The 17,032-nt window shown below is 39.8% G+C and overlaps 1 long non-coding RNA gene across 1 annotated transcript in view; it reads right to left on the bottom strand.

The window, feature by feature from the left end:
- Positions 1-17,032, bottom strand: part of LOC137862237 (uncharacterized) — an 87,315-nt gene that overhangs the window by 69,581 nt on the left and 702 nt on the right. Inside the window, exon 2 of the long non-coding RNA XR_011100120.1 lies at positions 3,875-3,963. This is a non-coding gene — a long non-coding RNA (uncharacterized lncRNA). The remainder of the gene's footprint in view (positions 1-3,874; positions 3,964-17,032) is intronic.

Here is a 17,032-nt window from a genome sequence, read left to right on the forward strand (position 1 = left end):
TAGAAACATCCAAGTAATAAAGCCTCAATGGTGATGTAGCTTGCCATGTGCAGTTGGCACGTTAGATCCCAGCACACCAGTTAATTATTTTGATTTACAAGAACACACACGCTCACTACTGGGAAGGGTTTTGAGCTGCCCTTATTGAATGAATGGTAGTCTGTGCACTTCATAGGCTGTGGCAATATTCAAATCAAATTTCAAATGAAATATCATACAGTAGCATTTTGGTCTGCCTTCCCCTCTCCACTCCCATTTTCTCCCACACTCCACGTTCCATTGATTAGAAGTTAACAAAGCTCTGACTCTACAGACCTTGCCCCTACAATTCCAGTCTGAAATATGACCAGGCAAAATTTCTGTGACAAATTCTAGATAAACATCACACACTTTCACTGCAGCTACAAACCTGACACTCAGGCCACGTTCACTTTGGTTTATGAATCTTTGAGTAAACTATGGCCAAATTTCAAAGAAACATGGACTAAAGCTGTCCTGAAATCCCAGTGCAAGGGATTTCAAGTGTTTTCGGCAGAAAGCACAAAACTAAACCAGAAGCCATGCCTTTTTTTTTTTTTTTTTTTTTTGGACCCAGCAAGTTCCACTGAATTTTAGTTCAGATAAAACCTTAAACCCAAAAATGAGATTATGGAAAAATCTCACCAAAACCAGGGGAAAAACACCTTGATCAAGCAGACATCTGAAGACCCAGTTTCACAAAGCCCCATTAACCATATTAAGGCAGAAACTAACAGACCCTTGCTGGGTAAATTGCTGCTGACAGTTGGAGCTTTTCCAATGAAAATGTCTTATAAGCAATAGGGACATCTCAAATGAGAAGGATATTGGAAATCCTGCGCTGAAACAGCTGCTATTTCTCATGTTATCACCCACTTGGGAACTCATGTCCTTGCACAAAACAGATTTTGCATGAGTAAGCCATGGAGCTGGGTCTGGAGCACTCAGAACAGTGGAAGTGACTCACAGTCTAGGCTCAGATGTGACCCATTTGGTTTCCTCTGAAAGAACCCATGCCAGCCACAGATTTGGCACGAAACTGCCCACAGGCTGACCATCAAATACTGCAATGATTTACGATGAACCTATAAATGCCTAAGTTCCTCCATGCCATTCATCATCTCTGCTTTCATGCACGACAGAATTGGGATAACAGGATCAGAGAGGCTTTTGGGCAGGATTTTTTCCTTCCCGATGAAGTAATCACTAGGAACACCAGCACGTGCTTACGTCCATCATCCTGTACACAGCTTTCAAACTGAAGTGTGAAGCTTTCCGTGGTTAATCACATATTTTGTATTTTGTCCTTTCTGTAACTGAGGTATTTTTTCACTGTTTTCCTGGGTTAGTAGCTTAGGAAACTGTATATTTAGCTCTTCTTATTATAGAGGCACAATGGAATGGAAGTCTCATTCCTATTTCTCTCTCACCCACAGCTTAAACACAATTAACTTTTCATTTGATGCATTCTTCCTGTCTGCACTCATAACGCTCCCCCAGGAAATGAGAACCAATAAGTCCTCCACAAGAGTAGAAGAGCAGGGTACTGACCAAATATTGTATAATGATATATTATAGGCATATGGGAAAAAAAGTTAATTAAAGACCACAGCTATCCTTTGGGAAAATGTTTAATATATTAGGCTCTTGGAGCAGAACAATGCAACATAAACAAACCCTCCCTTTTCAGAAACTGTGAATACACACATTTGGGAAAAAACAACGAAATCTGGCACTAGTATTATTGGTCATAGGCTATATTTATGTCTAATAAGATACACAAAGAACACACCTTCATGAACAGAACCGTGACATTTTTCTGCACAGAAGAAAAATGGGAGTTTGTCTGGCTACTCATTAGCATCCATTTCCAAAGGAACAAACCCAGTTTCTAAGGTAATATCAAGCGATCCTTAAGGTTAGATTTTCTTTTATTTATGTCAGTAACTCCATTGGAGCAGATGCTAATTTTTAGCACCTGCAACAGGTTTACAAAAATGTTAGCATTTGCACTTGAATGTAAACAGGACGTTTGCGTGAAATTTGAGTGCAATTTTTGTGCAGCAGGCTCCAATGAAAGCCCAAATGAATTAACCCCAATCTTTCAACTTCCACTGACTTTGATGAGGCATAGACACATTGGTGCCCAGCCTCCTTGGGCTTCCCACTGCTGTCATCAGGAAAATAGCTATTCAGATTTGGTCTGAAAAATCCTGTCCTTGCTTTGCACTGAAATAATGAATCACATGCTGTGGTGGTTTTAGTAAAGGTAGTTTTAAGTGGTTTTTTATGGTTAGGAAAATCCTAACCATATAGATTATGTGCCAGCATGTTTGATGACAAGAGAGAAATGCCTTACCCAAAGCACAAAACAGGGGGCACATGCTTTGCAGCAGGGTCTGAGACCCTGGCTGGAAGAAAACAATCCAAACTTCCTGCACAGTTTCACAGCAACCCAGGTATGCCTGCTCAGTGGGCCAGTGGCTATGTCTGACACACAGATCCCAGCCAGGGAAAAAAAATAAATAAATAAAAATAAAGAGAGAGAAAAAAAGACTATGCAATCAAAAGCAGAAAGCATGGCAGAGACCTGTGAGGATGCAAGTTACAGTGAAACGCACCTGCTTCCAGCCTTGGGGAGGACACACAACATGAGTAATTTACAGCATTTACATTTTACCTTCAGTTTCAAAATTCAAGCCAGAAACATCACAGAACTCTGAAGTTGTGTGTTCAGTGTAAACGAAGAATAAACACAGTTAGAGAATGGCTGCAGGTACACAAGTTAAACCATGAGCTTTTTCTTTAATTCACATTAACATTTTCAAATCACATGTAATGTGCAGCTTGCTGTACTTATGTACTTACTTAACCAGGACACCTAGCACTTTTTAGATCCTGCCATAAAAATTAAGCGATGTGTACGGCTTCCCCCCCATATACTTATTTTCACCAACAGATATTAGAATACTTTATTTGAATGGGTATTTTACAGGAGGGAGAATGATGATGTAGCAGATTGGGGTACAGCCAAAGCTGTCATGCTTGCCTAAATCATAAGTCAGGGCTGTATCCTATATGCAATGCTACCAGCTCTAAAAAAGAGGTCAACCTCTAAATAGGGTACCCGTGGCACTAACAGCAGTGTTAGGCAGGCACCTCAAAGGAATGTCCTTCTTGGTATTTGTTTGGAGACTTTTAAAAAAAATCTACCCCTACACAAACTCTATAATCCATACACGTACCATTTTTTTCTTAGTTCTTAAAAGTAAACACATACGTTTGCAACTGGGCCACCCACAATCTGAAACAAGAGTCATTTGTCTGAAAACGCACCAAGAAAAGCAGTCTGTGTTAAAAACACACACGTATATTCTATATGTTTAAAGTTTTAAGTCAGAGCTCCTCTCTGAATAGAGCTATTGTACCTGTGATTTATCAGACAACATATTGGTATTTACTTTTGCAATTACAAGCACATTTTCCAATAACACTCAGATGATTGTTTCTTAAAAGCAACTTCACATGAAAGGAATAATAAGCACAAAATGATGTTTCATTAAAACCACTAAAGAAATTTTATTAGCAGTTCCATCAGATTTAACTAGCATCTTTAGTATATGCACGTGGGTATGTATAATCTTTGTCAGATTTGTCAGCTTTTGATGGATGTTTTCACTCTCACAGTGTTATTATTACTCCTATAGAGTAATACCGGCAGCAGGGACCTATAGTTTATTAGACCTTGTGTTGCATCTGCCACAGTGCCCTGGGGCTGGCGTATAGTCATCTAATCCAAATAATATTCCTTGCAATTACACTTGATTGTTAACTGTATATATTCAGTTCCACTTACGTTTGACTGTTGTTGTTCTCTGAGGTTTTCTTCAGACGAGCCATGCTTGAGCTCCCAGACAGTAGGTGGGATAATCCAGATAATTAGAACTGAAACGCAAAGTAAAAACGATATTAATTGAAATAGCTACTAGTAGATTAACACGTCATTGACAACACAGACCAACAGCATGGCTTTGAAACCTTTTGCTCACACGTCTTAAAGGCAGCAGGTTAAAAACATAACTTGGTACCACATGCTAATGCCACCCCAGTACAGCAGTCCTTCTAGAACTAAACCAAGGCAAGAGCACCTACTGCTCTGCACTGCAGTGTGATTAGCTTCTTATTGCAGAGTAGGGGCAATAACTAAGAAGAGGAACCAACCCATCTGCAACATTTGAATGGAGGTTGTGGAGCTGCTTTGAGGCAGCAGAAAGAATTCTCTCACTTGTCACTAAATCTGGCTGATCAGTCTGAATGCATAAGAATAAAAATGCAGTTTTGTACAAAGGAGAAAGAAGAATTCACGTTCTTTTATTTGCAGGAAAGTGACAGCATGCAAGCCAGAAGGCAGGAACACAGAAGAGGGGAACTAATGACAACATTTGCTTTCATTATCAAGTCAGAAAGCTCTTTGCCACAAGCTAGGTAAGCTTCTGCCTCAGGTACAGCAAAGAATCAACAAAAGCCAGAGACAGGAAAACAAGCATTTGCCACTATCAAATTATTTTGTCAAGTTATGCTTAAGGGTTGATTGATGCACTTTAACATCAAATAGCATTAAGTTTGGAAGCTCTCTGAGATGCGTAGTCATCATTCATCAGTAAAGCTTAAATTTTCAGATCAACCAGTGTGAGAGAAATTAATTTGGAAGCTGTCAAGTTTCTTTGTATAATTATGGTTCTGCAGCAATTAGGAAGTGAGTTTACATTATTTGCTAAGATAGATAATTGCTAAGCCTGCTACCAATAATAAAACAAGTTTTCTCTTCAACAGTGTGTTAATCTTGAAGATAGACACCTAAATAGTCATATTTATTCACATAAACATTCACATTTTTCTGAATAAGCTTGCCTAGTTCAACACCATGAGTCTTACACAGTTTGAATTACTTTATAGTCAGGAAAATATATATATATTTTGTAGTTGTACCAGAAGGACCACTGTGGCCTCCTAAAAATAAATAGAATAATTAAATAATTAGTCATACCAGCAGACAAGCAAAGATGGTCTAAAAAATATCAAAAGACTGAAAGCATAAATCATGAATACAACCCATATAATCTTTGACCTACACACAAGCTACAAGGTTCAAAGGTGGCATTGCATTATGTATTTATTGCTTGGCTAAGCCATTATTCACCAGGCTTGATTTTAAGAGGTAGGTATGATGGGAGTCTTGTATGGGGAAGAATATATCATGAAATCTTCCATATACAGGATGGTACAGCTAATTTATCTTTTGTTGCCTTCTGCTCAATTTATGGCATGGCAGCTTTCTACAAAATGAAGATTCACAATCTAATGCAAGAGCAGAACAAAGTGCAGCCATTCACAGAGCAGCCTTCACATTCAGCACCGTCCTCAGAAGATCTACTCGTCATATTGATGAATGAAAAAAGGCAAACAGCACGGTAAGGCCGGAGGAGACAGAACAGCAAAGCACAAAGCTATTTCTACCCCAGCACACCACCACACACAGACACATCTACGGTGATAACGACAGGGCTGAAACAACCCATCTGCCCCTTTGGGCACAAGGATGAGGTTGCCCAGCACTCCCAGTGCTTGCTTACTGGGTGTGAGAATGACTACACCTCCAACCCTTTAGCCACAATCACACTCTGCTATCTTTTTCCCCTTTCCCTGGGCCTTTCTGATGGTACCCTGCCTTCAGTGAACAGTTCAGCTGAAATTCCCTATAAATTGGTACGGAACCCATGATTTGGACTGCACTGTTTTTCCCCGTTTCTTCACAGTTCTTAAATTCTCAAAGGTCTTTGCTGGGCATTTCTATACAAAAATAACACCTTTGTCATACATTAAAAAAGCAATGTGAGATCAAGAGTGGATCTTCACAGCGTCCATGCAGATTTAGAAAGACAGAAACTCCATTAGATTCACACAGCCCTAGAGAACAGCTTCAGGGTCCAGCTGACAGAGTCTTTTTCAAGGCTGTGATAAGAGACAAAAGCACTGTTTGTGCTCTTGAAAAAATCAAGAGCAGTGTTAATTCAGCTTCTGCTAACTCATTTGAAAAACTGGGATCTTGGCTGGTGGCATTTACAGCCAGCAAGGGGCATGATTTGCTTCTTACAGAGCTTGTGAAACAAAATGGCAAATTTTCCTCTTCTCTGTTGATCACAAGAGATTTCTTAGTCTTGTTCTTCCAGTGCAAAGCAACTCCTACTGGTTTTGACTCTATCCCGTGGAACACAGGGTTGGTTTATTGGTTTAACTGCCTGAAGGCAAGAGGTTGTCTCTCACTAGGGAAAACTGAATCCTAACCACTGCCGTGCCAATATTCTGCTCTTGTCAGCAAGAAAACTACGTATCAGACCCCTTAATGCAAAGTGTTCATAAAGAATGAAGAAAAAAGAAAAAAAATGGTATTACAACTCATGCATGAATGGGCGTTCAGTTTCCACCGTATTCAACTCTAACGGAGAGAAAGCAATTCTGTAAAAAACGTTTTTGGTGCATGCTTTCTGGTATTGCCTGTGGGCATATTAGATAGCAGTTATTTGCAGTATTTACATTTTTTACCAACTTATCAAGAGAAAATCTAATTGTTCCTAATGACAGTCACTCCATGCGTCTCCTATTCTCACATATGGGGAAGCGTTTATTATCCATTTGTAGTAATTAAGACGCTGATGTTATATGGATCCATAAAACCAACTTCATTTAGCAAATACAGGCTTATTTCAAACTTGCAACATCAAAAATATTTTTTAAAAAATAAAATCTTAGTTATAACATATAGCATATTTTGAATGACTAACAGATATCAGAAAATCACTAGTCTTAGATTTGGAAAAGTAAAACCATGTTCTCTAAGATAACTTTTTCCAATATTAGCTAGGAAGTGAAATAATTAACCAGCAGAAAATGACAGTGAGATATGTTTTACAACATCTGCCTTTCTTTATTCAAGCTTTTTTGTTACAAAACAGTTAAGCAAACTGTTTTTAACCAGTACAGGGCCATGTATTACCAGGGGGAGGTGGAATCTTCCCTAGCCCTTCACAGACTTCACCATTTGTTTCTGATGCACAAAACACTCAAAATGAGTCAACATTCTGTGTGCCTTGGTGGTGAAAATGGCCAGCCGTGCCTGGGGTGCACCAATACCTCTGCCAATGTCTGTATGTACTTCAGAAGACTAATGGGTCCTCTGAACACCATCACAGGATCAGGAGATGCTAGGTGAAATCCCAAAGCAGTGAAGTCTTTGGGAACACCTGCATTAAACTTTGGGTTCCTTCTCCATCTTCATTCTCTCTGTAGAAGCACTGCACAACCACAGAACTTCATGAAATCAAACTGAAGTTTACATTACTTAATTGTAAATCTTCTCACTCCTGTGGAGGGACCCCCAGTCCACAGGCATTCCTCCAGAAGAAACACAGCTCCTCATTTCTTGAAATGCTATCTTGCTCTACATCAAGTCCGATTAAATTTTCTCTCTTGGCAGTGCTGTATTTATCCACTGCAACACATGTGAAATTAGAACTGGAATACTTGACAAGTGTTTTCTTCCTCTAGCCATGAGGTAAAACAAACCGTGCTCCTCTGTAAATCCTTCCTGTAAGTGCACATCCAATTCCAAACACCACAATAGCTGCGGTGTTTTTTCCTGGAGAAAGATGGAGTTCAAGTCTTCTCATGGCATAGAGTTTAAATGAAATGTTTGAAAGAGGTGTCTCACTGGAGCTTGACAAAGATTTTGTAAAGATGCCCAAATCCTAGCAAGTTTAGATTTCAATATAATATATAAAACTTGGACTGTGTTTTCTAAGGTTAGCAAATTCTCCAGGCAGACTCGGGCTTTAGTTCAAGCAGATCTGGACTGATTTATACTTTGATATTATGCCCAAAACTATAATTAAGAAAGGTTTTCACTAAAACTAAGTGCAACTCAGTGAAGCGGTCTCATTTTTCCAGTGAGATGAGTCCCAATGCATTCACTCTGTAAAAGGAAGCAGGGGTGAATAGAGCTTCCCCACTGCACATTGAGATGACTGAAAAGAGAATCCAAAGACAATAAAGAATAACATGGCGCTCAGCCCAAGTGTCAAGATATGACACAGAAAACCAGCTTTGCCTGCATTTCTCCTGATTAATATTCCAATTCAAGAGAAGTGCACGTTTCAATCTTCAGATTTAAGCATAGCACTGTGGGATAAAGAGGTTTGGTACCTGGGAAGGCAGCTTCCCAGCAACATTCCTATTTTATTTTTCCCCTTTGATAATGAGGGGTGCAACTCACAGGAAACCAGATGCTCAGCTGGAACAGTCAAAAGAGCACTGAAGTGAGCACTAACCTAAACCAATGGAGAGCTGTTGAACAGGAGTTTACCCCTACTGCAGAGGTGGTCCTACATCTTCTGACTGCCTCTCCAGTCCTCAGTGCCACGGTGAATCAAACCTGAAGGAAACTGAGTATAACAACTTTCACCTGAGTCATGAAAACAGTCCCTCCAGGGGTCCAAGGGACCCTCCAGACTGTAAGAAACAAGATAGGATAGGACAGGACAGGACGCACTAGGGGCATTTGTATCAGTTCAATATGTGCTGTCGAAACAGCAACACACTACTAGCTCCTGTACAGATTTTACTTTAGCAGCTTTGGTAATACCTCATCTTTAATCCCCAACTTGAGGTACCACACAGTACACTGACAGAAATAAAAATACCTTGCTATCACGTTTGATTTTAACATGTAAATTACAGCTATACACATGTTGAAACCCTTCACTCAATATCCCAAAGGAGTTTAAGACCAGCCAGCAAGTTTTAGGGGTGGTGGTATACATAACCTGGTTTTAGGGCCTGCTCCAATCATTATAAAAAAAAATGTCCCCAGTATGAATTGGGCTGTATGTTTAAGATGTACTGATTCTTCATTATACTGCTTCACAGCATGCTGCCAGAAGTTGTAGTCTTCATTGTTTTTTCAAACCAAAATCTGTTTAGCAGTTCAATGGCATAATGTATTACATAGCAGAAGTTGAATTACTAATTATCTATTTCATTTATACAAAATTCTACCTCTGAAAATCTGAAAACGGCGATTTGCATATATATTGAGTAGAGTTGGCATTTAAAACTGCAGTCGAAGATACATATTAATGTTCAGTAACAAAGAACATAAATACGTAGGGGAAAAGGGAACTGAAACTGAGCTTCTTCAGTACCTACAATAACAGGTTCTTCAATCCTGACCAAAGTCTATAAACACATACTAAATGTAGATAAATAATACAAGATGTTATTAAGGTATTTCAGCTTCACATTTTAAAGCACTACATTGCAGTAGACCAGGGTGACTAGTCTTCAGCAAGCCACTTAGGTGGGAAAATAAATAAATAAATAAACAAAATGGTTGTTTCTACCTCTTCTCATTGCTCAGGATGGACATTTCTCTCTGCAAAAGCCTTAACAGTTTGCATTCATATTAATAGCACACTTACTGATAGTCATTATCAGTGCCACCTATCTCAACGATACCCTGGGGTTTGGTTGCACAGTTCCTCTTCTCATATGAAGAGATGGGAGCTTCCTATGTCACCTTCTTCCTCCCTTTACAGATAGAGGGGTGCCTTAAAAGCACAACACTAAACTACACTGGAATCATGGGACAGATTCCAGATGGATTTTGGTAGGCTTTCAGTCAAGACTTGACTCTAAATCCATACTGAAAAAAAGCTGAAATTGTTTATTTTATCTTCAGTGGACTTCCTTTCAATTTAAATCCTTGCTAAGGAGATAATATTAGAGAGAAATTGTCTCACATTGACCACACACAAATACACACACATGATTGTGTTAAAGGTTAGACAAAACCCTGGTTTATTTATTTATTAAACCAACCATCACTTAAATATATTTACATAGTGGGTCCTGATTGAGTCATGTCTTTATAAAATGAAAAAGAAACACTCTTATCTCTGGTTTAAGAATAAAAAACACACCTGCTTTGCCTGAAATGCTCAGCGTGGTATTGCCAGTAACAGTACTTAGAAACATAACTGCTCAAATTATTTGCTATAATGGTGCCACGCTACAGTTCCCAGCAGAATTGGAATTGCTGAATGCTACAGTCTCCACAAGGAGCAAAATGGTAGCATGGTACTTATGTGAAAATTCACTAGGTTTCTGCTATCAAGGGAATAGTTTCCTCCTGTGATAATGCTAAACATAAAGCACTCTGAGTTTTAATGCTGCTGAAAATAAAATTGGTGTGAATAAGTGATTATTTATATAAAAAATGCGCAGTCAAGACATCTGCTACCGTCTCACTACTTTGCTACAGCGGGCTTATGCAAACTACTGCCCATTTGTGCTTGTATTTGTCCTGATACATTTGTCCTTTATCATCTAGAAGGACCACTGTCTGCAGTGTTCTTATTTCATTAAGAGGAAGTGAGATACAACTACTTTTGGAGTAAGCTGGCCATTTGCAGTAAGTACAGTGAGAAGACCTGCTCCAAACAATGGAATGTTGTTTATTTGTCCTTTGCATTTGACGACCACGTTTCTCAGTCATTACTTGCAGCATTACCAAGAATTTAGAACAAAGGAAACGTAGGCTGTAGCAGAAAATGGATTGAGTTTAATTTTCACTCTATAAGTGGCCTCTTGTGCAAGTCATTGCAGCTCCCCATCCTCACAATCTCTGCTTCAACTGAAAATTCTTCAGAGGTAATGGCCATGTGAGAGATGATGCAAATATTAAGAGGCAATCTGCTCTGGGGATGCAAGGTGATGTTTTATACAAACACTAATGATACAGACTGTTCCTTTAACATGCCACAAGGGCTTTATATTAATTTTGATAGAGGATCTGGTATGTTGTTATTTTTCTAGGAAAGCAGTATCAATTTAAAAGTCATAAATGGGAAAATGAGTTTTGCTTATCTTGGGGTCTACTGCTGAAAAACATTATGAGCCCTTCCCTCAAATTGTGAGTTGCTATCAGAAAATATACTTTTCACAGAAGTTTCTGGAAGGTTTAAGATTAGCATGACAGTTACATGGATAGATGGAAAATACTTTTGACATGCTTCTCTGCTAGAGCTTGATTCAGGAAAGCACTTCAGCATATGCTTGTGAGCTTTGCTGAAACAGAGCCCAGAAGTGACACCCCTTTTGACAGCTTCCTTATAACTGAAGCAAATTAACCCTCTTGTGGGGCCCTCTCCCTGCCCTTGGCTACTCACACACATGATGGAACAGATACAGGGTATGACACAGCCTTGCAGTGCTGGGGGACTTGCACCTTACTGGAGAACAGCATCTACTTGCAAATGGCATAAGGGAGCAGATAGATGTGGCTCTTCCCCTTTGTTTCAAGCAGCACAGTCTGCTCCAGCTGAAAACAAACATGATTCTTACTGGTAAACAGTGATTTTAAACAGTAGCCCCATAAACAACAGCCTTACAGATGAAAGCTGTCTAATTCTCCCTTGATAGCATTTCAATAACACCCTTATTGACTTGCCTACCCTATTGCATGCTGACAGAAGGAGTTATTTTGACAAGCAGAAAGAGAAACTTCAACTAGCTGCCTACCGACTGCAAGTTATTTGTATTCTCTGATGTGTTATCTACTGGAAGCATGTGCCGAGAGCATTCATCTGGTAGAACAGACTCCCAAGAACTTAAGTTCTCCACAGTGTTCAAACTAATCAGCTCTAGTATCAGAATTTTTCATTAAAAAAAAAAAAAATCCCATTTCAAGATACACATTGTCTGTGAACTGTGCCACTCATGCACATAGACAGGTTCAGATTTCCCCTCTGTCTCCTCATTTCTGTCATCCCAATAATTTGAGTCTATTCCTTCTTTCTTATTATTCCTACTTTCCTGAGAAGAGCTACTGAACTTGCATCACTCGCTTATCCCAGTGCAAAAGTCAGAGCCTGCATGGGGGGGGAGGTGGGACAGCATTTCTGCATTTTCTAGAGCTGCTCCATATATAAAAAGTTACCAACTTTTCTTTTTCTTTACTGTTGTCCCAACCTCCAAGCATCCCCAGAAACACATAATGATTCAATGACTGTGAGCATCGCTTCCATCCACAGAAACATAGAAAAGGCTGTGCACAATTGTCTTTTCCTTGTGCTTTCAGGATCAGGAATTTAGTCTGCACTGACAGAGTCTGTAGGTAACAGAACTTAGGGTCTGCTTCTTAAAGAGAAAAAACAAGAGCTGTTGGAGGATGTGCTTTATGCTCCCCAAAGCAAAATTTAAAAATCTCTATTGATCAAAGAGTTAACCGTCAAATATTACATCTTACACTGTAAAGGGGTGATTTATAAGAGACCTAAAGAAACTATAAAAGGAAATAATACTCTGACCTACTGCTTAACACTGGTAAGTCAACACACATAATGCTTGTTTAAAGCCCTGGTTCATGCGATTCCTGACAGTCGCCCTTATTGAGTGGCTGAAGCCCTCAGGTACAGACTGCAGTCTTATTCCCCAGCACTATCCCTTAATACCTGTCTAGATATAACACTCTTTTTGTGCTATCATTTTAATTGAATACTAAAAAATAATAGTTCACTGAATGCAAGATTTACTGTAACACATAAAAATAAAATGACAATAAAGTCATACACATAAATTAGGCGAGAAGCCCTGTAATCTAGTCTGTATCAATGCTGTATTTTCTTTCATGTCAATGTCTCATTCTTCATCTCCTTTGAAGTGCAATAAATTACCAGTATTGGTAAATATTTATATTCAGTTCTGCAGCATTGAGATACTGACAGTTAATATAAGTCTTCTAAAAAAAGAAACAAACCTTCCCATCTTCCTGAGACAACACAAGTATTTATCATATATGCCTTTCTGATCATTTAAGTCTTTTGGGGAATGAGTTTTAGGATTATCTTTACTCTTCTCTCAACAACTTTTAGCTAAGAAAGCTACAACAAATTAGGACTCTGATAGCCGCATACATACCAGCTAAAATCAATAGCTTTAATTTTCACATTTAAACCTACAATTTTCATCTGACAGGCTCAGCAGGTTTTAATGCACACAACAATTTACTTTTACTGTTTTAATTGTTTTTAGTCAATCACTTTTATTGCTTCTCTGCATCTGACTAAACAAATTAATAGAGCTATGCTCATAAATGATTACTTGGTGAAATGGCTTAGTAGATACATTTGCCAGTTTCACCTTCGATTACTGCCAACATTAGTAATATTTATACCAAAAGGTACACTTATTCAGGTCCTATAATTAAGTGAGCAACAGGATCAGAAATAGCCAAAAAATCTATTTTGTGAGCTCCACAGTACCAAATTTCATCTTTCTAGCAGCATTGTCTCCAGGACAAATGAAAACCAGCAAGACCTGCCTGCAGAGAGGGCCAAAAAGCTCCTTCTGGATCACAGATGGACTACTGCTTATATTCTTGCATCACCTTTCGGTTGAGAAAAAAATGGTGCACGTACTCACTGAAGCAGGAGATCCTGATGCACTGAATGAAACCCAGAGTCAATCTGATGGATCCTCAGCTTTTCTGTCTAAATTTAGATGAGTAAGGCTCACTTGGCCAGAAAGAACACACAACCTTTCCACACACACAGGTTACCCTAGCCAGTCAGCTAGAAGGACCTTCACCTGAGATGCTCAAACCCTGAGCTCTAGATCTTGTTCCTTAATTCCTATTTTATTTAATCTAATGGGAGAGACCACCATAGAAACAGAAGCTAAAACCAAAGCACCTTTCATCACAAGCTCCAAAGTCAGGGTCCCTCTGGCCAGAAACATTTTGGTGTCTTTCAAGAGGCAGGCAGGAGACTACCACTGAGAACAGCCTCCAGCCCAGGCTTGGGTCTTTTGCCAGCAGTATGAGAAGGGCTTGAGACTGGGCCACAAACACCACGAGGGAGAGGCCCTGAGCGGCGGGGAAACACCCCGGGGACCATGGAGCACCCCATGCTGAGCACAGACCCACACACCTGCTCTCCACAAGCACCCAGACACGCTCCTCCAGCAGTTCGGTGCTTCAGCCACAAGTAATGTGCCCGTTCCTCCTTCTGCCTACACCTACTTTATCACCACTTCTGTGGTACATTGAAGACTAAGCAAACACATCTCATGATTTTGGGAGAGTCAGTCCTTTCCTGTCATTATGTTTGTTAAACAATAAACATCTTGCCTTGTGAGAGGGGAAATATTTACTTACAAAGCTCTCCTGCCCACATTTTCTGAGTGTGTTCCATCTTCTGATTAGCCCCAGAGTACTAAACCAGCTGCTGCTTTTGTAGAAAAGCTAAAAATGATTCTACATTGGTCAAAACTGCTGACATCAAACTAGTTTTTCTTTTAATATTCCTACATTATATCACTCATATTTGATTTAAACCTTCATTGTACACATGCCCTCGGAACCATTCTGGGTTTAAAGCTGTAGGAAACTGATAAACTGCATAGCATGGTCAAAAGGCTTTTTACTACTCTTTTAGAAACCTGCATAATGTTATATGAAAGAGCCCCGATTGCTGGCTGAGGCTGCTAGGTACCTCATGAATATAAACCAAATATATTAATTCTTTCAGTCCTTAAGCTACCAAGCCAACACTCTACTGCAACAATAGGAAAATCATAAAAAGTATGTATTGCATCAGGAATGTGTTGTACCACACCTGTAAACTGCGAAGAATGACTCTGTTTATCTCCTATTGAAGTCCATGCAAAAATGCAATTCAGATTTGTTTCAGGGCTCCCCATTTTCCTTGAATCAGTTCCTCAGTCTAAATAGATATCACTCTTATTTTAAGTTGCTTGGGATTGAACCGTTTCAGACCCACATGCGGTTTTCACAAACACTCCCCTTACTTATGTTTGGATGGCATACCCTAGAGTACGCCCATGTTCAGGACTCTTCAATAAAAAGATAAGTCTAAGAATGCTAAATAACCTTATCTTCCATCACAGATTATCCGAGCTGCTGCTGCTCTCAGCAGAGACAGCAGGAAGAGCAGATAAAGCCAGAGGTGGGAACAGTACATCCACCCACAGCCAGATACAACCCTTTTGATCAAATTCACCCACTGCCCACCACAGCAGAGAGAAGTGATCAGCAAACCCACAGTCACAACAGTCTGGGCACATCTGTATTCCTGTGAAAGAGAGCTAGCAAGGGGTCATCTTAACTCTGCACCCTGTATGGCAGTGCAAAGTAGCAGCCCCAGCCCATTTTTAAACCTGCCTTGAAATGGTAACAAGATTTAAAAAAAAAAAAAGAGCCATTTACTCATAGTTTTATGCTGGCCAACACCCTTGGGTGTCCCACAGAACCTTTTGCAGAACGACTAAAATGGTATCCGAGTGTGACCCTGAATTACTTTGTACAAAACACCCACGTGTACCATTGGGATGACCCATTTGCACTTTTCACGTGGCCCAGCTAAAGTACTGTTAATATTTCCATCACCTAATGACAGCATTTCATAAACTGACAGAATTAGTGGTACAATCTGATTTTAAAGGCCAGTTTTCAAACAAGACCAGACTTGTTGAAGCACTGCTCTTGATCACTCGTCCTATGATACCAGAAGACCCCAACCTAAAATCAGGCTACGCTGCACTAGCCATACCATGAAGAAAAGCCTTTAGGTCCCGGTCAATACAGCCCAAATAAATAGGACAAGCAGGACCAGGCAATTAAAATAAACAGTTTGCCCCAGGACACATAGAAAGTTTACGTCCAAACAAAGAAGCAGATACAGACTTCTTGATTTCCAGTCCCTTACATTCAATGCCATCCCTTCTCTCTCTAAAAAATAACTACATGAGAAGCAAGGCATCAGCCCACAGCGTTACTGTCAGGCAGCTCTCCCAGGAAGGCAGAGCTACACCAAAGACCAACCTGGCCCACGGGATTGAGCTGGGGACAGAAGCCAAGGCTAAAACTTGCTTGAGTTTTTGAGAAGTTCACTGCTTGGCAAGAGCCTTCCTTCTGTCTCATCTACCTGAAATGGAAAAGATTTGACATCGTGCACCATGCCAAGCCCCCCCACACGTTCAATAAACTTTTACAGAGACATTACAGGGCGCATTCCTAACACGCACATTAATATATTAGGAACACATTGTTTTCTTCCCCCCACCGAACTCCCTCTAGCATAGCAACTCATATGCAGCACAGAGCTCACTATAAAGTAGCCAAAATAGATGAAGAAAATCACATCCAAGCTGTAAATCATATCAGCCCATTGCAATTAAACACATTCAAACTCTAAATCCCAGAAAATAGACTTTGTAATGATACAATTGCTGACTGCATCTACCAAAAACTCTACTGCTGCCCTTCAAACGTGCTCTCCATTGCTAAGCACGCAGAAGCTACTTTACTGCCAATTCTTCCACTGATGGCACATTTTATTGACAAAATACAGCTGAGCCACCTAAAGCAATTTCAGCTACAGAGTAACCTTTCACACAAGAAGCTAACCAGCTCTTTCATCCATTTGCAGTAGGTTTAGATTAGCAAACACCACACACAAATTCAGATCCTTTGAACAGCCTCGTGTCAGTTGATGGTTAAGGACAGGGTAATGCTGTAACAGTATTTTATTCTCCGAGTTCTGGGAAGCAAAGCCTTCTTTCCTCAAAAGTAAGAGGTTTGGATTCCCACTCCACCACAAACTATTTGATCTACACACGTTTTCTCCCCTTTTCCAGTTTCCCCTTTTATTGTCTCACTGCTTTCCACATCATAAGTTTCTCTTACACTTCTTAGTTTAAATAATGCCATTAGAAAAAAGAAAAAAAATGTTTCTGTTTTCCCAGAGGCTTAAAAAGTACCAGATGTACACAAGTTCATCAGGAGCACAACCCTTGGCACTGGCATTGCTATGCATAACAGCTAGATAGCAAAAGGGAGGCTGTGCTGCCACAGTCAGCCAAATTCCCCATCAAATAAATA

Source organism: Anas acuta, chromosome 11 (genome assembly GCF_963932015.1).
Source record: "Anas acuta chromosome 11, bAnaAcu1.1, whole genome shotgun sequence".
Classification (NCBI taxonomy): domain Eukaryota; kingdom Metazoa; phylum Chordata; class Aves; order Anseriformes; family Anatidae; genus Anas; species Anas acuta.